Genomic DNA, 23,355 nt, shown 5'->3' with positions numbered 1-23,355 from the left:
TAAATTCAAAGGTTGATTAGAGCTAGGCACTTCTAATGGGGATCGCTTTAAATTCCTTGTAATATTATTACTTACCTCTTCTCCAAGAATCATAAAATCAGGCTAATGATACCTAATCAACACCCGTCACAGACCCACGATCCGGTTTCTTAGCAGGTGTTATATGGGGACAGAAGGCATGGATTAAGAAACTCATCAGTCATTGCTTGAGGTTTGGTGCGCGGGTGCTGCCTGGGATTCTGCCTTTAGAGATTTCAGCCTGGCTAGTGTTACTTCAACAAGTATTCACAGAGCAGCACCAGGTTTCTTGCCTGGATGCCCACAAAACTGAGGATAAATGTGTATAACAGTCTCTGTCTTTGAGGAGTTTACAATTCGGTAGGAAGGTGAGATTTGTTAATGAAATTTTGAATGGCAATGTACAAACCAGAATGGAATTAAGTGTGCATCTGTCTGATACGTAGTCTGAGAAGGCTTCATGAGGGAAGTAGGGCTTGAGTAGGTCTCAAGAATAGGTAGGACTTGGAAGGGGAAGAGGAGGAAGGTTTTCCATTCTGGTTGAGGATAAAGTACCAACAGCAGATGGGGTGTGGGGGATGCATGGCTCCTAGCACTCTGGCCACTGTGCACACGTCACCTGAGTCATGGGAGAGCCAGGTTTTAATCTCTGAGCCTTTGTACCTGCCATTTCCTCTTCTGAAAAGACCCTTTCTCCCTTGCTTTCTTGTTCCTGTCTCTTATGCCCCATCTACCTGTTAACACTGGTCAGTTCAACCTCCCTTCTGTTATGAGACCACCTCCAACCCCCTTGCAATGCTTTGCCTTCCTTTTCATGGCCCTGACCATGTGGCATGATAATGTGTTTGTAAGTCTGTGATGCTTGAGAACAAGGATTCCCTTCTCTGATTAATTTTTGCATGGCCATTTATTGAACAAATACAAATGAAAGATGGAAATGCAGATCGAATGAGTGAATCTGCAAGAAGAATCCTGCTACGGGACCATACGGGCTGACACCCAGAACCAGTGGGACCCTGGGCCATTGCATGTATGATGTCTAATAAGTCTGAATTAATGATTCTTCAATGAATGAATGGTTGCTAGATTGACTGAGTTTTATATATACATCATGATGAAAATCCACTATCACTATTCAGATAACCTGGTTGATGTTTTTGTTTTGACCTTATTTCCTTAAAGTCCATGAGGCTAAGATTAGTAGGCTTAAATCCAGGGAAGGGTCAAAGCAGGCAGAGCCCCCAGGCAGTGGCCAGAGGGAAGGGAGACTGAGGGCCGAGCTCAGAATTTAGCAACAGCCAGCAGGTGACAGGCGGAGCCTGGAAAGGCAAGAGAAGGGCTGGAGAAGTGAGCAGGAGCCAGACCAGGAAGGGAATTCAACTCATTCCTGAGGACAATGGGGCACAATTAGACCTTTAAGCAGGGCGTGTTATAGAATTATTAGTTTTTCTTTTTTTTTTTCTTTTTTAAAAGACAGAGAGAGAAGAGAGAGCGCGTGTGCACGCCTACAGCAGGGGAGGGGCAGAGAGAGAGAGAGAGAGAGAGAGAGAGAGAGAGAGAGAGAGAGAGAAAGAGAGAACCAGAATCCAAAGCAGGCTCCAGGCTCCAGTCTCTGAGCTGTCAGCACAGAGCCTGATGTGGAGCTTGAACCCATGAACTGCAAGATCGTGACCTGAGCCAAAGTCAGCCGCTCAACCGACTGAGCCATCGAGGCGCCCCCTAGTTTTTGTTTTAAAAAAAAGAGGACCCCGACTGAAATGGAGAGAGTGCACCAAGGCAGAGCAAGACTTAGGACCCAGAAGACTGGATTTCAGGATGCTACAGCGACCTGACTGTGAGCTGAGGAGGCTGTACTGGGGGGTGGCTGTGGGGATGGAGAATAGCAGACGGGTTTGTGAGCTGGACAAGCGACAGCTTGGCCTGGCAGGGGGCAAGGGGTGCTGGTGATGCAGGTACAGGATGAGAATGCTAAGGAATGTGGCTCAGGAAGCCAGGTGGATCCCAGCTGAGATGAGGGACTCTGGAGGAAAGGTACAGTTGGGCTGTGAGGGATGAAAGAATGCGTTATTTCCAGAATTTGTCTATACAAAGGCTTTGCTCTCAGTCTAAATTGTACGCTATAGAGAGATGTAGCTATACAGAGATATTGATATATCATGCTTTCTCAATTAACATATACTTTCCTATGTTATTACAGATGCTTCCTAAACATTATTTTTAATGAGGAACAAACTGTGAATAAATAAGCAAACTGTCAGGGAAAGTGAGTCTTGAGGGTTTCCCGTGTTATACAGATGCAAGCACAGGCCAGCAGCCCAACCAACAGACCTTCCAGGACGGCCTGTTCTCCCCACAGTCAGTGACATAAAGAACACAAAGAGAGCCGACAGTTACACCCAGAAGGCCCTGGGAGGCTCTGCACCACCCAGGGCAAAGTCTCTGTCACAGGCACATAGCCTGCAAAAGGTACAAGGGACCCAGAGAGCAGTCTTGGGCTCAGCAGATGAGGGGGAGATCCAGGACATGAAAGTCTGAAGAAAACATCTGGAGGAAGCTCAGAGGAGAAAATGAGACTGTGTCTTTGAGGGCATTTTGTAATCTCAGAAGCTGAATACAAGTTTAAGGGGCTATCATTCATTATTACTCACATTCAGAATCACCAGTTCAAAACCGACGGAAGCTTTCCTAATATTCATCTATAAAGCAGCAGGGGTACAAAGGAGACTTTTTGCTACACTTCCCTTTTGCATCTTTTGACTCATTCAACAGTAATTTTAAAAATTACATCTATGCAAACCAATTTTGTCTGTTTATTAACAGTAGTGATGGAGAAACGAGTCAGGTCAGGAGAAACAAGTCAGGATTTTTCGACTTGTCCAGAAAGAAGTCATATAAAGAAAGGTAAGGGCTGCATCTCACAGTGGCTTTATTCATTTGAAAAGCATAATGCCCATTCCGAGAATAACATTAAATAATCACATGCTGAGTTAAGACAAAATGAGCCACAATAGCTTTAGGGGAGAATGGCATGGCATTAATGTACAGGACTTATATTCCAGTTGGGCTAACCCTCTTGGTGCCTCAGTTTGTTGACCTGTAGAATGGGTATAACAAAACCTACCATGAAGAATCATTATGAGACTCAACTAGGATAACTTCTGTGAAGGCAGCTAGAACCAATGACCTACAACTCTATCCATGTCTGTTCATCGAATCTTAGAAATAACAATTTTGCCTGATTATTTTTTATTACATAGTAAGTTGTTTCTGGAAATAAGCAGTGTAGGGCTAGGATGGGGTGACCAACCCTAGGTGAGGGTTCAGGTTTGCCCATGACTGTTCCTGTTTTATATCAAAATCCTATAACTCACAAAATCCCTCAGTCCTGAGCAAACCAAGAGGTTGGCCAACCTAGCAATAATGGTCATCAATGATGCCATCCAGAACCAAGTTATAGGGGCACATGGGTGGCTCAGTCGGTTAAGCGTCCGACTTCAGCTCAGGTCATGATCTCATGGTTCCTGAGTTCCAGCCCCATGTCAGGCTCTGTGCTGACAGCTCAGAGCCTGGAGCTGGCTTTGGATTCTGTGTCTCCCTCTCTCTCTGCCCTTCCCTTACTCGCACTGTCTCTCTCTCTCTCTCTCTCTCTCAAAAATAAATAAACCTTAAAAAAATTTAAAAAGAAGAACCAAGTTACATTCTTTCTTTCTTGTTTTGTTTTTTTTAAACTTGGCCCTTCTGACTGTTGCTTATTGCCTCATGGTTGCAAGATGGCTATTGCAGTTCCAGTCATCATGTCTGCATTCCAGGTAAGAAGGAAAGGGAATTGGCAAAATGGTCAAAGGCTCCTCTTAGAGAGGTCTGCCTTATTCTGGAAAGAAAGCTTTCCTCGAAGACTTGCACTTACACTTCATCGGCAAGCACTGTTTCGCAAGGCCACTTCCATCTGTGAGAGTAGCTGGGAAAACTGAGTACAGTTGACCTTTGAACAATGTGGGGATCAGGGGCACAAAGTCCCTGTGCAGTGGAAAATCCATGTATAACTGTGATACCCTAAAAACCTCACCTCTACTGTTGACTAGAAGGCTTATCATTAACATAAACAGTAAATCAATATGCATTTTTTTAAGTTTATTTATTTATTTTGACAGAGACAGAGATAGTGTGAGTGCAGGAGGGGCAGAGAGACAGGGAGAGAGAGAATCTGGCAGTGCGGAGTCCGATATGGGGCTTGAACTCATGAAACCGAGAGATCACAAGCTGAGCCGAAACCAAGAGTCAGACACTTAACCGACTGAGCCACCCAGGCACCCCAATCAATATGCATCGTATAGGTTATATTATTACATACTCTATTAATAAAGCAAGCTAGAGAAAAGAAAATGTTATGAAGAAAATCATAAGAGAAAAAACTCTTACGGTACCGTATTGTAAAAATCCGTGCACCGGTGGACTCATGCAGTTCAAGCCTATATTGTTGAAGGTTCAACTGCATTAAGTTTCCAATCTCCCCCCAAAAGAGAAGGCCAGGAGAAGAAGTCCTAAAACCCTCTGGGTGGGCAATCCATAGTGTCCGCTACAACCCCCCTTTATTACACCCAGCCAGTGCTGGGCACCTGCTATGTAGACATGGTGCTCAGATCCGCAAAGGGCGGAGAGACGAATGACGTAGGGCCCTCACGCCAGGGAAGCTCATGGTCTGGCACAGCCTGACATAAGACAAGGGGGGATATGTCAGAAGGCAGCCCTGACAGAGTGGGAAGTGTGCTGGCAAATCTGGCCCAAGATGCAGGGGGGAATGACGAGGCTGGTGGATTAGCCAGGCAACAATGAACATGATGTATTTTCCAAGTGAGGATAAACCCCAAAGTATGAGGGCACGACTTGGCAGCAAGAAAGCTCCCAAAAGAAGAACCAGTGGGTGTGAGAAAAAGGAATGCATGTGTAGGGTAAGCGCCTCTTATCTCTGAAGATGACTTGGCTTTGGAGGCCTCTGGTTATTGCTATGGCTTTAGGGAGTCATTTTGAAAACAGTGTGTGCATGGCAGTTCTGGGTGACCTTGGGGCACAACCCACCAGAGCTGTAAGAACTCCTCGTGGAGACAGGTCACCTCAAGTAAACGAGATTCTAAACCCACCCCTGAGGAAGAGAAAGCCAAACTTATGTATCTTCTGTCTGAGGATCCTGTTGGGTACCCAAGCCCTCACCTTACCTTTGCTTCCTACCCTTTTGGTCTCTGAAGCCAGCCCCCTCCTCACTTCCCAGCCTCTCTGCTTCCCCAGCTCAGTTGTTCAATCCACCCCCAGGCCGGCCCCTGACCCAGACAGTGCAGGGGTGGAGGTCCCAGTTGCCAACAAGGGCTGATGCCCGATGCCAGAGACCTGCCTAGGTTTCTAGGCGAGTGGCAGCATGTCTGATCTTGCTTGGGTAGGGTGTTGGCCCAGACCACAGTACGGCTCCTGCCTTCATCCGCTCTCAGGCTGCCGCTGAGCCACTGGAGCAGATCTGTAACTGTCCTTCGCAAGCCCTGCATTATTTCATGGAAGCAGCAGAAAACCCCACAAGGTGGAGAGAGTTATCCCCAGGTAGCCCAGGAGGAAATAAGCCTGGGGAAGTTAGGTAAACTGCCCTAGATTACCAGGCTGTTGAGTGGGAGAGGCGGGATTCAAAGCTGGGTTGGATTTGAAGGCCTCTGCTTTTATCGCTGTTCCTCACCCATTTCTTGATGCACAGCTAAGCTCTCTCTCCCCAGTCCCCTTGTCTGCAAGCTTCTCTTTGCCCAGACCCCTGGCCCTGATGGCATCCTCTCATGGAGGGTCTTGGTTGCCAGAGCCTGTGAGGAAGCTTCATTTATTACTCCACTCAACAAATATTTACTGAGTTTCCCCTATTTGCCAGGCACTGTGCTGGATTGCTATGTTATTTTCTGGCTGCCTGAATTTGCCCACAGCTGGGCCCACTGACTTTGAAGCAACCTAGAGCTTGCTCTGTCCTTGGGGCACCAGGCAGAGCTTATGGCCAGCTCCAACTAGTCCCAGTGGCACAACTGGACCCCGCTCCCGTCTCCCCTGTGCGTTGATGGCCCACTCTGGCTTTGCTTCTTGCGTTTCTTGCCAGACCTGTCTGCAGTCTGGGCTTGGCATGGTTACCTCTGAGGCTGTTCCAGTAATGACAACTCAGCTAATCACTGCTGTCCTCAAAGTAAGGTGTTTGGAAGATGGCAAAGGGTTGAAACAGCCACCAGATCCATCTGATTCTTGATAAACAATATGGTGAAAGTGGAGACTACAAGGGAACATATTTTGGAGGGATGAGCTGCCAATAATCACTCTTTCCTCATTGGATGGAGGGTCCTAGAGGGGTGCTCTAGAGGCACAAGAAACTGAGACTTGGAGGGGTAAAAGGGTAAAACCCCAGTTTACTCAATGTTATTGTATTTCTTCTATTCATAAAAGTAACACACAGTCATTGTGGAAAATTGGAAAGTACTAAAAAGTATAAAGAGGGGCACCTGGGTGGCTCAGTCAGTTGGGCGTCCAACTCTTGACTTCAGCTCAGGTCATGATCTCATGGTGGTGGGATCAGGCCCCGAGGTGGGCTCCATGCGAGCAAGGAGTCTGCTTGGGATTCTCTCCCTTTCTTTCTCTCTCTCTCTCCCTTCCCCACTTGCACACATGTGCATGTTCTCTCTCTCTCTCTCTCTCTCTCTCTCTCTCTCTCTCTCTCAAAATAAATAAACGTTGTTTAAAAAGGATAAAGAAAAAAAGAAAAACATTCTGTGATACCATTACCCAGAAATGGTAACCACTGTTAACATTTTGTGTGTTTACTTCTAGATTTTTGTCTATGCATATATGTGGATTTATTCTGTACATACTAATCTGTATTGAACTTTTATCACATAACATTATATTGATATCCCTCTTGACCAATGAAAATGCTATTTTCAGTGGGTGCAGAGTATTCCATTATATGGCTGTGCTCTAATTTGTTTGGGTTGTTACCTCCCCAGCCCCCTGTTGTCCCATATAAGCAATACTGAGATGAACATCTTTGTACCTAAATATTTGTGCATACATCTGACTTCTTCCTTGGGCTGAATTCTGAGGGACACAGTGTGACAAACCATGTTGGCATGGTCTGTCTGTCTGCCCAAAAAGGAAGAATGAGGGTGACAGTAGTCACCACCAGGCTTTCTGAACTCTGAGGATACCCAAAGGGGGAGTTGCTGAAGCAGAGAGCACCCCAAAGCTTCACTTCTCTTACAGGCTTTCTTTGAAGGATCCCTGCTTTATTACTCAGAACTCTCTAGCTCAGCAATCTGCTGAAACCAGCTCAAATAGACCATAGAAATGGAGACAAGAATGTCAGGCAGGAACCCAGCTCTTCCTCAGAGAGGGCCTGGGAAGGAGGACTGCCATGCAGCCTTCCCCCCCCTCCCTTCTCCTTCCCCCGTTGTTTCCCATGGGCCACTGGGTCTCCAAGTTGAGAGAGCACCAGAATCACCTCCAGGCTTATTAAAGCACCAAGTGCTGGGAAGCCCATCCCCATGTTTCTGACTGAGGACGTCTGGGGCGGGACTGAGCATCTGTGTTTCTAATACATTCCCAGGTGAGGCTGACGCTGCTGGTCCAAGGACAAGGCTTTGAGAGCCAATGCTAAAATACAGCATGGAGGTTGGTGGCAGGGCAGACACCCTCCAAAGGTGCCACCACACCCTGGTGTCTGAGTGAATCCTGCCCTCTCACTATGACCCTGCCTGGTGGCACCAAAGTAAGGATGTTACCACCTCCTGTCAGAAGAAGACTCTCCCTGCCAAGGGAAGTAGGCCCAATAGGGGAATGAGGTCACTAAGGCCTTTTTTCTGGGAAATGCCTCGGTCAGAGCCCAGGCAATTCTTTCACAGCCTAACGTCCTTTCCTCCTGCCTGACAGCTGGATGTGGAGCAGTGGTTAAGGACCATCTCCCTGTCTCAGACCACTTACTCCACAGGGCTCCTCTGGGCTGGGTACCCATCAAGGAGGGCTTGCTGGGAAAGTCTCAGTGACCCCTCGCAAGATATGGCCACCAGGAAGGAAGAGCCCTTCCCTAGGTCTGGTCGCTTGAAGCCTCACCAGACAGTGACTCCAGGAGGCAGCCAACGGCGGGGAACTTATCATCTGCTGTGAAGCTATCAAGGAGCCTGGTAAAAACAGCAACATGACTTCATGAGAGGTCCTGTAAGACTATTAAAGAAGGACTGACATTTACTGCTCTCCTACTTGTACCAGGAACGAAGTGTCTTACGTTGAGTGTCTGACTTGATCTTCCCTACAAACCTATGAGTGTACTATTATCCCCATGGTACCGATGGAAGAACTAAGGCACAAAGGCTAGGTTGCTTGTTCAAGTTCACTCAAGCTCTTTTTTGTTCTTAATGTTTACTATTTATTTTTTATTTATTTATTTTTTTTAATTTTTTTTTTCAACGTTTTTTATTTATTTTTGGGACAGAGAGAGACAGAGCATGAACGGGGGAGGGGCAGAGAGAGAGGGAGACACAGAATCGGAAACAGGCTCCAGGCTCCGAGCCATCAGCCCAGAGCCCGACGCGGGGCTCGAACTCACGGACCGCGAGATCGTGACCTGGCTGAAGTCGGACGCTTAACCGACTGCGCCACCCAGGCGCCCCTATGTTTACTATTTAGAGAGAGAAAGAGAGAGTGCGTGCACGCAAGCAGGTGAAGGGCAGAGAGAGAGGGAGACACAGAATCCGAAGCAGGCTCCAGACTCTGAGCGCAGGGCCCAATGCGAGGCTCGAACTCACAAACCATGAGATCATGCCTTGTGCCGAAGTCGGATGCCAACCGACTGAGCCACCCAGGCGCCCCAAACTCACTCAAGCGCTTAACCACCACTTTGTACTGCTCTGGGGAGAAGCCAGAAAACTGAAAAAGGGCAGAGGGAAGGGAATGAACACATACATGTTTCTACTCAATCATCGTATCAACACTCTGTGGAGGGCAGTATTATTCCCATTTTATAGGTAAGGAAACTGAGACTTAGTAAAGAAGCTCCCCAAGGTCACACAGCTGGTGAGTGCTGCCCCAGCCACGGAGCCCAGGCTTGTCAGCCCCCGAAGCCCATCTCCCCCCGACATCTACCATTACCTTCCCAGGAGTGATGAATTGTGACTGGAGAAATGGGCAGGCCTCAGCATAGGTGGCACCGCTCAGGTGTGGTTTATTTAATGAGAGATGGGAGAGCTATCAGCATGCATGAACAAACACACAGGGGTCGTGTGAAAGTGCATGGCCCATCTGTCGAGAGAGGAATGGCACATAATGGCATATTCTTTTAACAGAATTCTAACCGGACAATAAAAAATTCCTATCTGAATATTTTGACATGCACAGTGATTACAAAATTAGTACACATTAAATACTCAGGATATAAAACCATTTACTATTACTATTTATGATTTTAATTTAGTGTGTGTATGTGTATGTATGAAGATATAGATACAGATGCAGATATAAATATATATAGGTATATTATATATGTAACAGCCCAGAAGAAAATACACCATCTAGTTAAGTGGACTTTCCACGACAGTAGGCATAGGAGTTATTTTTCTTTTTTTACTTTTCTTTCTGTATTTCCCAAACACAATAATCTTGTGTCACTTTTACAACCATGAAAAGAAATCCTGTTTGTTTACAAAGATGCAAGAACATAGCTTCTTTCCTGACACCATCAGCAGGGAAAAGATGAAATCCCTTATCCTGTCCTGACCCTCTTCCTCTCCTGCCTTCCTGCTTCACAAGTTGGCTTTCCAAGATTTTTCATTCATGAGTCCTTGGTGTTTAAATACCTGTTGAAAAGTAATTTTTGTGAGGGTGAGAGGGATGGCGTTCAATGGGATCTTCTTCGAGACCTCAGGGAGGGCTGTAGCCACGCCTGGAACACACACACACACACACACACACACACACACACACACACACACGGAGGCCCTGGCCTGCTCAGAGCTTCCTCACCTAGACAGGCTGATGTGGGCTTTCCCCTGGAATCCTCAGCAGACTTCTGAGCACATAACCTTTAAGGCTCATTTTGTTCTACCTCCTTCTGTCCTTAAATGGTTGCCTGTATAGAAAGCAAACCCTCAAACTCAAGTTGAAGGTTCTATGATCTTTAAAAGCTTTTAAAAACCAAGCCAACCTGGGGGCACCCAGGTGGCTCAGTCAGTGAAGCATCCAACTTTGGTTCAGGTCATGATCTTACAATTTGTGAGTTCGAGCCCTGCATCAGGCTCTCTGCTATCAGCACAGAGCCCACTTCAGATCTGCTGTCCCTCCCCTGCTGACTCTCGCTCTCCAAAATGAATAAACGTTAAAAAAAAATGGCTTAAAAAACCAAACCAACCTGGAACTTGGTTATAAATAATGATAAAACTGACTCTATATTACTTTATTTTTATGATTCCAGTGTCATAAATCTCCATTTGTCTTTAGAGGATTTTGACACAGAGGCTAAAGTGTTATTAAAAAACAAATAAACACAAATTCTGTAGCTGAGTAAAAAAGAACTCAGATACAATAAATGGCCACCAAAGATTGAAACTAAAAAGCAGCTTCAATTTAAAAACTAGTCCTTAAGCTGACTTAAAAAAAGAATTCAAAAATCCCCTCCTCCCCACACCTAGATTTGAAAAGAAACTTTCCTCCTCCCCCCTACACAATATTTTTAAAGGTCTTGGGTTCCATTTTCAGACTAAGTTCTATATTTTTAAGGGTGACACATACCAAGTAACTAGAAACTGGCCTTGGCTTGGGCACCTCCCAGTTCTCATAAACATACAATCACTACTAGCTCCTTTCAGGACGATGAATCCTATTGATTGGCTCAGATCAGTCTGTGACCCAGCGGTGATATTAGACACTGGCTATAAAACATCTCCTTATGAATTTTTCATTGGCTTGAGTGTCTGGAGAGCTGGGCAGCCCCGCGCCCTCACTCTCCCTCCTTGCCCTCCCTCCTCCTCTCTGTGTCTCAGGGCTGATGATGCCACTCTGCGGGGCCACGTTATTGGATCAGAGCGATTAGCTTTACAGTCTGATTTTCTGAGTCGAATCCAATTTCTTTTTCAGGTACAGCGGGCTTTCGAGTAGTCATGTGCTTTTTGTTTTGCGATGGCATCACAGGATTACTAGCACATGCAGTAAACTGAAGTCATTTCCCATTAACTGTGTCCCATTCCCCACCATCCTAAGACAATGGGTCACTTTGCACCTGCATTCCCGAGCATTCTTGCGGACAAAGAGTGTTCTAACAGCTCAAGTAAAAGCTGACAAAGAGGCAAACTCCTGAGAAGCACTGTGTCAGGCATTTTCAAAACTACCTTAGCTCATGATTCTCCTAACAACCCTGAGGGAGGAGGAACATTATTCCCCCCTTTTACACTGCTGGAAAGTGAGTGTCTGAGAAATTCAGTGGTCTCTCAGAATTCGTGTTGTAATTTATTAAGTTCACACTAAAGGAGCTGGTAGGGTGAAGCCCCAAGACTCCAGACTCGATCGGGTGGCCAGAGCTAACCCAAGAGTCACCTTCTTTGGAGAGAACAGGGAAAACTTCACTCAGAGTAAACCCGTCTCCTGCTATGCCCCCATGGGTTCTTATATTCTAGATCTGGACTGCAGGAAAAATTCAAGTTCTCATGTCTAGAAATAGAGTTTTGTTCCTATTAACATCTGTATCCAGGTGAAACTGAATGAAAGTAAACTTCCAGCCCCAATTTGGGGGAGAAAATAAATAACACAAGGTCAGTAGGGTCAGCAGTGGTTGGAGTAGGGGAGAGGGTTGAAGGATTAACTGTGAGCATCAATGAGCCTTCTCTCTCATGTGTGGACTTCTCTCTGGCCCTGCTTCCTTGGTAAAACACGGAGACCCTTGGAGAAACCATTAACATGCAGTTGAGCGAGAGCTCTGAGTCCCTGTACTACGGTTGACTATTGCCAAAAGTTTTGTTGTACACATCAAGGAGGAAAGAAAAAGGTAAAGGAATCAGGAAGTGCCACATTGTAAAGGAAAGTCAGAACTCCTGCTGGTTTCAGGGTGTGTTAAGGGAATCTAGACTGTACTCAGGAATGGTGGCCATTCTTAACAAAGTATATCGTTCATCTCATTCACAGCAGCCCGCACACCCCAGCCATGAGCCTATAGCTGCTAAAGCAATGACGCCAAAAGAAATCTTTCTTTGTATCCATCTTCGTGTGCTTATTACCACAGCACAACTGCGCCATGTGTTCTTGATTCTTTGATACAAAGATTAAGTAAGATTAAGAAGAGACACAAACACACACCTCATGGGTCCCTTCTCGAGAGACCAGTTGAGATGAGTATACTGAGATGCCTAAGACTATGTTGTTTTTGCTCCTGATCATTAGGCCCTTTTTCCTATAGCTAACCCGTGATTTTAACACTAAAAGTCCCAAATAACCCCCGAGAAATTCCAAAAGTCAGTTACCGAGGGCAGATTGAATAGAAGAGTCATGTTGTAGACTCTTCAAAACTCACTGAACTGGAACCTTTTTTGGGATGATCATGATTTTCTAAACAGCTGCTGTTGGCACATCTATTTCATGGATATTAAAGACTTGGATGACAGGATTGCCACTCTTCACTGAGAATCTCGTGCCAATTCCACAGTTTCCAAGCCCCCAGGACCTACCTGAAATTTGTAGTTCTTGGTAAATTGTTAATCAAAGAAGATATACAAAGTCTTACATGTAACTCAAGGACAGCCATTCTGGAATATCATTGGTGAAAGGAACTCCCATCTGCCCTCTGACTTACTGCTGAGATCTACAGTCCTCTCTCAGTGGACATCTTCTCTGCTTCCTGTTGTTTTATCCTGAGGAAATATAGTCCTTGGTAGAACACCATAAAGTCACTTCCTTACAACCATGCTCTCCTAAAGCTTTGAAGGTTCTCATTTCCTTGTGTTTTAGACTATCTTTTAGTGGACTAAACAGCTAATAGTCAACCACCCCCTCCTTCCCCAAGAGAGTTCTCTAGTTAAACCAAGTGGTATTAAGAAGAATAATTACAACCAGTTCTTTGAGACTATAACCAAGATGATGGAGGCTAAATGGCAGGAGAGGATCTTGGAGTCACATGAGTCCTTCAAGGGGCAAAGTCCTGGTCTCATGACAATGATGACAGGGCATCTGGGGAGGATGTTTGCATCTGTCTTGCAATTTATGGGTGGAAGAGTGGGTTGATTCTGATGACTAGGGTGAACTCTTCCTTCCTCCTCTTCCAAAAAGGTGAGTGATAAAGCATTCCCTGGTCTAGATGTGGATCCTCACATGAATATCACAGATTGTGAGCATTTATTTGTTTTCTATTTGGGTGGAAAATGTTTCTCCTAACTAGTGGTCATGGTGATCATGACACAGAAGTTACGTTTCTGCTTCCAGCTCAGAGAAATGGTGGGAGAGAAACAAACAAACAAAACAACAAACGAAGAACATCTTTTCATTTAAGCTGTAAGGAGGGGTTGCCTCTTCCATGTTACCAAATAGCTTTCAGGATCACCTTTGTAATCTCATTCACCCCTAAGACCTCCACATCCACCATGGTCAGAAGGGGATTTCACTGGCTTACAGGAAGGCAGTCCTCATGCGTGTGTTTCCCAGGTGTGTCCCAGAGGCTGGAAGCTGCCTTCTCTTCCCCACTCTAATTAAAGTCAACCTTCAAATTCAATTTAGGAACACCCTGCCTGCTGTTCCAGCCCCTCATTATTCCAGCTTTGAAGCCATCAGTCGACTCATCCCACCATTAAGTGGAGACCATGCGCAGCCCCAGATTCATCCTTTTTTTAAAAAAAAAATTTTAAACGTTTTTATTTGTTATTGAGAGACAGAGAGAGAGACAGAGAGTGAGCAGGGGAGGGGCAGAGAGAGAGGGAGACACAGAATCCGAAGCAGGCTCCAGGCTCTGAGCTGTCAGCACAGAGCCCGACGCAGGGCTCAAACTCACAAACCACGAGATCATGACCTAAGCCAAAGTCGGTCGTTCAACCGACTGAGCCACTCAGGTGCACCGCCCCCCCCCCCCTGCCCCAGATTCATCCTTTAACCGGATCCCAGCTCCTAGCACAGAACAGGGGTCCATGATGTCATTGAACCAAGTTAATTACTCCTGGCTCCTCTCATTGTGTGGTTCCTTGCAGGTTCATATGTAGTTTCTCCTGACCTGTTGTCTCTTGCCATCCCTTGCATTTACATGTCTTTATCTTCTTCCACAGAATCCAGTCCATGCTGCTGCTCTAGGAGGTTATCAGCAACTATCTGTTGACTGGCCAATGGCAATGGAATATACAATGGGATGCTGTGTAACAGACAGATCTTAAACTGGACTGGTGTGTAGTCTGAAAATTTGGGGCAAGTTATCCAGTTAATGGTGGAGCACCTACAAAGAAACTAGTCAAACACCTCTATCTTTTCTCTGTCCTCCCTCCTGTTCTCAGCAAATTTGAGAGAGGACTCTGTCCAACTCCCTTCACCGCATAGCTTGTCCACTTAAATTTGATTTCCCACATTCCCTCTGCACAGATGCACACGTTCTGAAATTCTCACACTAACATCCAGACGTAATAGTTTTTCTTGAATTCTGTCCTCACTAATCCTCATGAATTTGATGCAGCTGCTAACTACCTTCCTGAAAAATCTCCTTCCTCCTTTGGAGTGACTGGAATACAGTTTGCCTCCCATCTCTAACTTATTTCTGTCTCCTTCCTTGGCTCCTCTTGTGCCTCACTGAAAACAGTGTGTCCTAAGATGTGTCCTCAACCGGGGCGCCTGGGTGGCTCAGTTGGTTAAGTGTCCAGCTTTGGCTCAGGTCATGATCTCACAGCTCGTGGGTTTGAGCCCCACGTCTGGCTCTGGGTTGACAGCTCAGAGCTCAGAGCTTGGAGCCTGCTTCGGATTCTGTGTCTCCCCCTCTCTCTGCCCCTCCTCCACTCACACTCTGTCTCTCTCTCTCTTTGTCAAAAACAAACATTAAAAAAATTAAGGGGCGCCTGGGTGGCTCAACTGGTTGAGCATCTGACTTCGGCTCAGGTCATGACCTCACGGCTCTGAATAATTGCCCACTCCTTCATTTCTCTCAATCCTGTATCTAGTGAGGTAACATTCATTGAGGTGACGTATCTAATGAGGTGGCATTAACCGAATGCCTACCGACCCAGACTCTGGGGATGTAGTATAGAAAAAATAAAGAGGGATGAGAGGAGAGGGAGAGGGAGAGGGAGATCTTATCCCAGAGAACTTATTATGAGGGGAGGACAGAAAATTATACATTCATTCAGTGAATGTTTCTTGAGTATCTACGAAAAGCCAGGCACTGTTCTGGGTGCAAAGCCCTTCAATCCCACCTCTGCAGTCTCTCAAGTCTTTTCCAGTTGAGTTGAGGTCTGGTTAGAATTTCCAGATCAGGGGTGCCTGGGTGGTTCATTCGGTTAAGTGTTCATGTCATGATCTCACGGTTTGTGATTTCAAGCCCTTCATCAGTCTCTGTACTGACAGCGCGGAGCCCGCTTGGAGATTCTCTCTCTCTCTCTTTCTCTCTCCCCCTCCCTCCCTCTCTCTCTCTCTCTCTCAAGATAAATAAATAAACCTAAAAAGGAATTTCCAGATCAATATGTTTTTAAATGGGAAGAATGGGCTTGTCGCCTTTAGTAGTTTAATTTTTCCACTAGTAATTATCATGTTAGCTGTTGGTTTAAAATAGATATTTTAAAGAAGTATTTGTTTATCCTAAATTGTTATGTCTGACTTTTTCCTTTTCTATTAGAACTTATTTCCCTATCTTCTAAAGCTTACTAACAGACCCTCCAACCTCAGTCTCCTCTGTGTTTCACCTCAGCCCAGAGGCCACTGTCAGAAAAATATTCCTGCAGCAGAGCTCTCAAGTTCACCTCCTTGTTTTGAAATGTTTGAGGGCTCAGCAAATATAATCTAAACTCTTCATTCAGGAATTCAAGACCCCCCATCCTGTGACCTGAGCTGGCTCTAATCTCTCCTTCTGGTCTTACCAGTTCCCTTTAATGTACACCTGTCTTCCATCAGATAGGTCTACTCAGTGTTCACAAACATATCCCATACTTTCTTGTCTTACCCAAAGTTGTGCCCTCCACGTGGAATGCCACCTGGTCCATCTCTATTCTCTCAAATTCTTTTCTTCTTTTTCAAGTTTCAGCTCACTTGCTTTACCATTATCATGCCATATGCCTTATTCTCCCTAAAAGCTTGCCAAGATGTTGAAGACTGATTTCTAATCACATTTATGACAAGTCTACCCATTGCCCCACATACAACTCACAGAGGCTTTCTCATTACAGATGCTTCCTAAGTATTTACTAAATAAATGTTACCACAAACGGTTTTCTAATGGTTTCACAATTACTTCTTTCCATCATAATTATAAAGCCTTCAAGAGCAGACACCATGTTTCCTCCTTTCCCTTTGTTTTCTGCATGCTTCTTGTACAGAACGATACACAGATGACGAGTATAAATGTTAGCAGAATGAACAAGTGGGAAGTTACGCTTTATCACAGAAAAACACAGTATTATGTTCAACTCTGTAGTCCTGTTCTACAGTCTAAGATTAATGCCGTCCTCAGATACTAGGAAAAGAAAAACAAAACCGTGGCTGGTATATTAACATCTGTAACATTGGTTAGCTATTTTCTTCTTTGCGTTTCCTAAAGAACTATTGCTTCTCTGTAAGAAATCGATCACAACTTATGTGCTTATTTTGTAACTCTAATTCCCTGAACTTCACTATTAGTCCTCTAAAAAATTATCTTAAGTTTTCCTGGTAGATAATCATTATTTGTAAAGATAATTTTGCCTCTAAAATATTCTATCCTTTCTTTCTTTTTCTTATCTTATTGCATGAGTTAGAATTTCCAGATCAATATTCTTAAAATGGAAAGGATAGGCCTCTTGCTTTTAGTGTTTTCTTTTCTTATGAAAAATGATTTTTTCATTTAAATTAGATATTTGTTTTAAGAAGTATTTGTGTATCCTAAATGACTCTAACCTTTCCTTTTTATATTAAAATTTTATTTGTGCTCTTATATGATTCTCTTTTAGACGGAGCTATATAACTTAAGTGAAGAGGGGTTCTGGCAACTGTTCAATGATCTGATCAATTATAGACAGTGAAGCCAGATAACTTAAATCATGAGTCATTTGGCCTATTGCTATTGACAAAATGATCAAGAGAATTAGTGAATATTGATTAGCCTTTGTACCATTTAGACATGAACTTTCTGGGATAAAGTTGACAAAATATGGAAATACAGGTGAATTCTTCCATCCTTTTGTTCATTCATGCAAAGAACGTTTATTAAGTGCTGCTGTGTGCCAGAAATTCTAGTGCTGGGCTGTGGGAACAAACAAGACAAAGTCCCTGTTCTCATGGGGCTTTCATTCTAGAGAAGGCAAACAATAAGTTAGCAAATAAGGGCGCAAGATGTTTTCAGACAGTCGTAAGTGCTATAAAGATAATAAACTAAGGTAAAGTATTAGAGAGTGATTGATAGGACAGGTTACTCCAGCCAACGTGGTCAGAGAAGGCTTCTACAAGAAATGATATTTGAACAGAGACCTAAATGACAAGAAGCAGTTATGTGATGATGATGGGGAGACAACTGTGGGTAGAAGAAATGGCAAATGCAAAGGCCCTAGGGTGACAATGGTCTTGGCATTTCGCAAGAACAAAGAGCAGTGGAAGGAGAACAATAGGATATGGGTTTAGTTTGGTGGGAGGACCAGATGATGGTGAAAAACCTAGATTACATGTACTCATGGAAACCATTCTTAAGGATGAGGATACTAATACATTTGCTAAGATGAAATATTTATACTTAGAGGACTTACAATGTAAATTATAAATATTTCTAGAATCCACTCAAATCTCAAATCGGAAACAGGCCTAAATAAGGCAAACAAGCTTTCTCCTACATCCTCTGCGTTCTATCCCACATCAGCACCCTCATTTACTTGTGTTTTATCACCCTGACTGGCAACAAAGATCTTAGGATGACAGCATGCATTCCTGGGAGCAAAATTTTCACACACAATAGATTGTGAGCTACTATCTTGGCATTTTAGGCAATTCAGAGAAACATATCGTCCTAACCAGTTAGCCATGGCCTTTACAAAGCCGAAGAATCACATCATCGAGACTCAGCTGCAGCCTTCATGGTAAGTTAAATAGAACCACATGACTTAGTTCCTTTCTTTGTACTCTTATTTGGAGAGAAGAACCAGCAAACGAAACACTTTCGATCCCTACTAAAATTATCCAAAAATAAAGTATGTAACAAATGGGTCCGCATGACTCAGGGTGGTCACTCTCCATATGTCTTGATTTAGACTCTGGGGCTATTTTTGATTTGTCATAGTGGCTGGCTGTTGTGGTCTCGGACCAGGCCCAGTATACTGGTCAAAGCAGTGCTTTGTCACAGCACAGAAGCTTGTGGCAAAAAACCTGGCAACTTTCTGTCCCTTTGTGAGAGAAGAACACTGTACCCCAGTTGTGGCTAGATCCTGTTGCAATGGCCTAGGACTAATCAAGCCATTGTTATATTGTCGTTTTAAATTTTCATATGATGATCATGTTTTTGGAAAAAACAGCACCCCAGTGAGATGCTTGGGGTGGCTTTCATGGTCATGACAACCAGAAAGAAGCAGGGGCAGGTTCCTTACCAGGAGGAACATCACCAGTTGGTCATCACACTGCAGGCAAACCACGTGCTCAGCACAGGGCCTGGAGTAGAGGAACCCCTCAATAAGAGTCACCTGGTTATTTCTGTATTTTATACTTATCTGGCCCCCAAAACGATTTTTTGGAAATCTCTGAAGCAGCTCTCAAAGATTAGTACAAGAATTGGGCCGTGTCTTTGATCACTGATCTCCAGAAAAATGAGAAATAACTTAAACATTTAGAAAACACACACACACACACACACACACACACACACGCATATGAGACAGTCTGTCATTTATCACTTCTTGTTAATTGCCTTTACACTGATATTTTTGTTCTTCCTAGTAGGTTTTTCTTAAAGTTCACATGGTATTTCTTTCAGTAAAGAATGATGTTAGTATACGGTAATAGTTGTTGTTTTAAATGTCCTTACTTGGCAAAATTAGAATGTTGATCTCCCCGTTGTTGTTTGGAAATTCAATGAGCTCTAAACCTTAAATCTGGGACTCTAGATGTTTATAGCCTCTCTGGCCTTTCTGGTCCCCACTATAGAATTTGGGATGAATAAATGCACACTCAGTAGCCTCTTTATCAATTTACATCCTTCCTCTATATAATGTCTTGTAATTAAAAGGTGGTGACCTCAGAGGTAGGGAAGGGTATGGTAAAAATTTAGGAAAAACACTGGTTATTAATATTAATATCACTAATACTTATATTAGTATTGCAGAGGGGCGGAAAATAAAGCTAAATAAATAAAACACAAATTTTCAGTGTGATAAGAATGTAAGATCATGTTTCCCAATCAGCATATACAACCTGTGAATGATTTGTTTTGCAATATGAACACATTTTAAATATTCTTTTCTTTTTTTTTTAATGTTTATTCATTTTTGAGAAAGAGAGAGAGAGAGAGACACCAAACACAAGCAGGGGGAGGGACAGAGAGAGAAAGAGACACAGAATCCAAAGAAGGTTCTAGGCTCTGAGCGTTCAGCACAGAGCCTGATGCGGGGCTCGAACTCACGAACTGTGAGATCATGACCTGAGCCAAAGATGGACACTTAACTGACTGAGCCACCCAGGTGCCCCAATATGAACACATTTTCAATATTAAATGCTTCTGTACCTTCAATGTTTGCTGTTCCTGGTTTGCAAATATAAATGGTGCTTTAGACATTCCTTTCAAGAAATATTCAGTATCACATGGAAAATTTACATTTTCTATAATTAAATCAGTCTAAATCATTGCTTAGATTATGCTTCATGATGCAGCTTATAAATAAGAATGTAAAATAACTAATTGGCTTTTTTTACCCTAGCAGAACATCCTGGCTCGAGTACAGGTCTCTGAGATGCAGGTCTTGTGTTCAGCTAAGTCACTGACTTACTGTATCATGTTGGGAAAATTGCTTAAGCTGACTCTATTCTATTTTCTTATAAATTTGAGACAGTAAAATTTGTAACTGATGACCCATGATCAAGGATGTTGATGAAACAGGCATGACAAGCAATGGCCTTATCTACATGTGTATTTGAAGGTCTTATAAGTGCCACGCTATATCCATAATAAATAAGTACGAGTATCAGGAAAGAATAAATATTTGGCTTAATAAGTTTGTAATGACATTAATAACAGCTGCCATGTAGCCAGCATGAATTAGGTACCAGGCATTTATGCTAAATGCTTTAGCAACATCGCCTGGTTTACCCTTTTAAGAAGACACTGTTGCTACCAACTCACATTCAGTTCAGGAAATTGGGGCTTTTGGAGATAATTCCCCATGAGTAACAGATACCAGGCAGCGGAGGCCTCTCGGGAGACAGGGAGAGTACTGACTCCCTTAGAATTTCTGTGCATGCTGACTGGGCCGCATATGCTAGTGGCTATTTACTTCTCTCCCCAGTACCTAATAAGGTAATATTTTCCCTTTTATTTCTCTAGTTCCTTATATAAAGAATTCTTAATTTCCCTTCGTCTTTTGTCATTTGACTTTCATTTCCTGTTTTGGGTTTTCTGCTTCTAACACCGTGAGCCTCCAGTGCTGCCTGGCCTCATTCCTCTTCTTGGTGGACTTGACCTAAGTTCCAGTTTGGGTGCCTTTTCCTTCGTGTTTCAGTTCCTCACACAGTCTGTGTTAAGCAAGTGAAGTTACCTTTTATGGTTTCCATCTTCTTTTTTTCACTGAAGGTTTTCTAGTTTTCCTATATTCTTTGGCTATGCCTACCGTGTCTTACAGGGGTTTCCTTGGGAGCCCTCTAAACTTCAAAAAGAGTTTTCTGATTTATATGCTGCAATGTTTTAAAATATTTTATTGAGAAGGACTAAAAATGCCTATAGGTTTTGTTTTTGTCTGGTTTTGTTTTTATACAGAAAGGATAAACAGTGACAGAAAAAAGGATGGCAGGATTTGAATGCCATTCACTGAGGTGCAGAGAAAGAGAGAGAGAGAGAGAGAGAGAACTTGATGGCCTCCACTTATGGCCTTCTGGTTTGGAAATTCTGGATTATTTGTATGATTTCAATACCTAGAATAATAGAACTGAGAAACAGAAATTATCATCACAACATCAGATATTTTGTGAGGTAAATTTTGTTTTGTTTTGTTTGTAAATGGGGACATTATTCTCTCCAGTGTGCTTTTGATTCTTACTATTGGGAGTCCACATTCTGAATGGTTTGGTGACCTGACCATGACAGCACAGTATATGGAAACAAATTGGGAGCAGGAGAGACCTTCGTCTCATCCTGGTTTTACTAGTAACTAGATGTATAACCTTAGGCGAGTTGTCTATCTCCTCTGAGTCTATTTCTTTACTAGTACAAGGAGTTGAAAGGATCAGGTGACCTACCACTAAAGTCTTTTCCTACTTTACTATTCTCAGTACAAGGCATTTGTTCCCTTTTCTGTAAAAAGGTAGACAATTACTGAAAGAAAGCTTTCTGAGGTAAGGAAAACCATCAATGACTCCAGCTTTTCCACAGTTAGATCTTGGTAAATAATGTTTTCTTCCTTTATTTTTTAAGTTTGTTTATTTTGAGATGGGGAGGGGTAAGAAGAGAGGGAGGGAGGGAGGGAGGGGGGGGGGAGAGAGGGAGAGAGAGAGAGAGAGAGAGAGAGAGAGAGAGAATCCCAAGCAGGCCTGCACTGTCAGCACAGAGCCTGACATGGGGCTTGAACTCATGAACCGTGAGATCATGGCCTGAGTTGAAATCAAGAGTCAGACACTTAACCCATTGAGCCACCAGACACCCCTAAATAATACTTTCAAGTTTTCCACATATATGTGTACCACCCATTTTCTAGAGAATGTAAAATCTATTATAATATCCCCTTATGATTGTGATTGTATGTGAAGCAAATACCTTGTTTAGAAATTATCTGAAGTAGAAAGCAATGCATTTTTGGCTTGGGATTGTTTTTGGTTTTTCTCACTAAATAGCAGTTTTACAGCTTAACCTGAAATATGCCAAAAGTCTGCCTGCCTTTGAAAGCACATACAACTCAAAAATAGCTTTTGTGGCCTAACAGATTAAATAGACATAAAGCGAAACATTCAGAAGAAACTAAGGGCCCTAGGAAAATTTCTCTGACTCCAGCATTTAGAAAGCAAGCATCGTTTTCTAGAAGATATAACTGAGGAAGAAGACCTGAGAGCCTGTATTTCTAGAACATGGAGGCTTCTCGGGATTTTAAAATTGGGAAGGGTCTTGATGATCACGTCTTTACCTTCTACTCGGCATAGGCATATGCCTCTCAACATTCTTGCCATTTGGTCAACCACCCTCAGCTTTGACATTTCCTGTAACACACAGCTTGCTGCCTCATACTACAGATCACTCCCCTGAAAGACTGCCTTACTCACTGACGAGTTCTTCTGTAAATAACCCTTGAGCTAGGTTTGATGGAAGCCACTCTTAGCTACGAATTGTAGCATACACGTATTCTTTGTTGTCGGCCTGCCTCCTCATACTCGTGGGGTCTAGAGCACAGGCGGGGGACCACATGCCAAACGTCTAAATATGTAAAAGTTATAAATCAAGCTAGCAAACTGTTGAGTAAAGAGAGTCTACACATCTACCTTGACAAAAACACCTTCATAACACCTGTTCCGGACTGAATTGTGTCGTCTTCCCTCACATGCATACGTTGAGGCCCTAACCCCCAATGTGAGTATATTTGGAGACAGGACCTTTAAAGAATTAAAGTGAAATGAAGTCAAAAGGGTAGGGCCCTAACGTGAAAGGACTGGTGTCCTTCTAAGAGGAAGAGACACTAGAGATCGCTCTTTCCGCAGGTGCATAGAGGAAAGGCTACACGAGGACACAGGGAGAAGCTAGATGTATGCACGTCAGGAAGAGAAGACTCACCAGAAAGCAAACAACCTTGTGGCACCTGGATCTTGGACTTCCGGCCTCCAGAACTGTGAGAAGATAAATGTCTGCTGTTTAAGCCACTCAGGCTGTGGCAGCTTGCTATGGCAGCCCAAGCTGATTAATACAACACCCAACCTGAACAACAGGTGAAACTTGTGGTTTTTATATGAGCAAAACAGGGAAGACATCAAAAT

The 23,355-nt window shown here is 43.6% G+C and overlaps 1 protein-coding gene and 1 long non-coding RNA gene across 2 annotated transcripts in view; one reads left to right on the top strand and one right to left on the bottom strand.

Annotated features, from left to right (window-relative positions):
- Positions 1–23,355, bottom strand: part of PACC1 (proton activated chloride channel 1) — a 168,448-nt gene that overhangs the window by 125,782 nt on the left and 19,311 nt on the right. The window lies entirely within an intron of this gene.
- Positions 20,608–23,251, top strand: LOC131495345 (uncharacterized). Its single transcript, XR_009253906.1, has 3 exons — positions 20,608–20,701; positions 21,158–21,370; positions 23,083–23,251. It is a non-coding gene; the product is annotated as an uncharacterized LOC131495345 (long non-coding RNA).

Source organism: Neofelis nebulosa, chromosome 15 (genome assembly GCF_028018385.1).
Source record: "Neofelis nebulosa isolate mNeoNeb1 chromosome 15, mNeoNeb1.pri, whole genome shotgun sequence".
Classification (NCBI taxonomy): Eukaryota; Metazoa; Chordata; class Mammalia; order Carnivora; family Felidae; genus Neofelis; species Neofelis nebulosa.
Note: the sequence above shows the minus strand (reverse complement) of the source record. Positions and strands in the feature narration are given on the sequence as shown.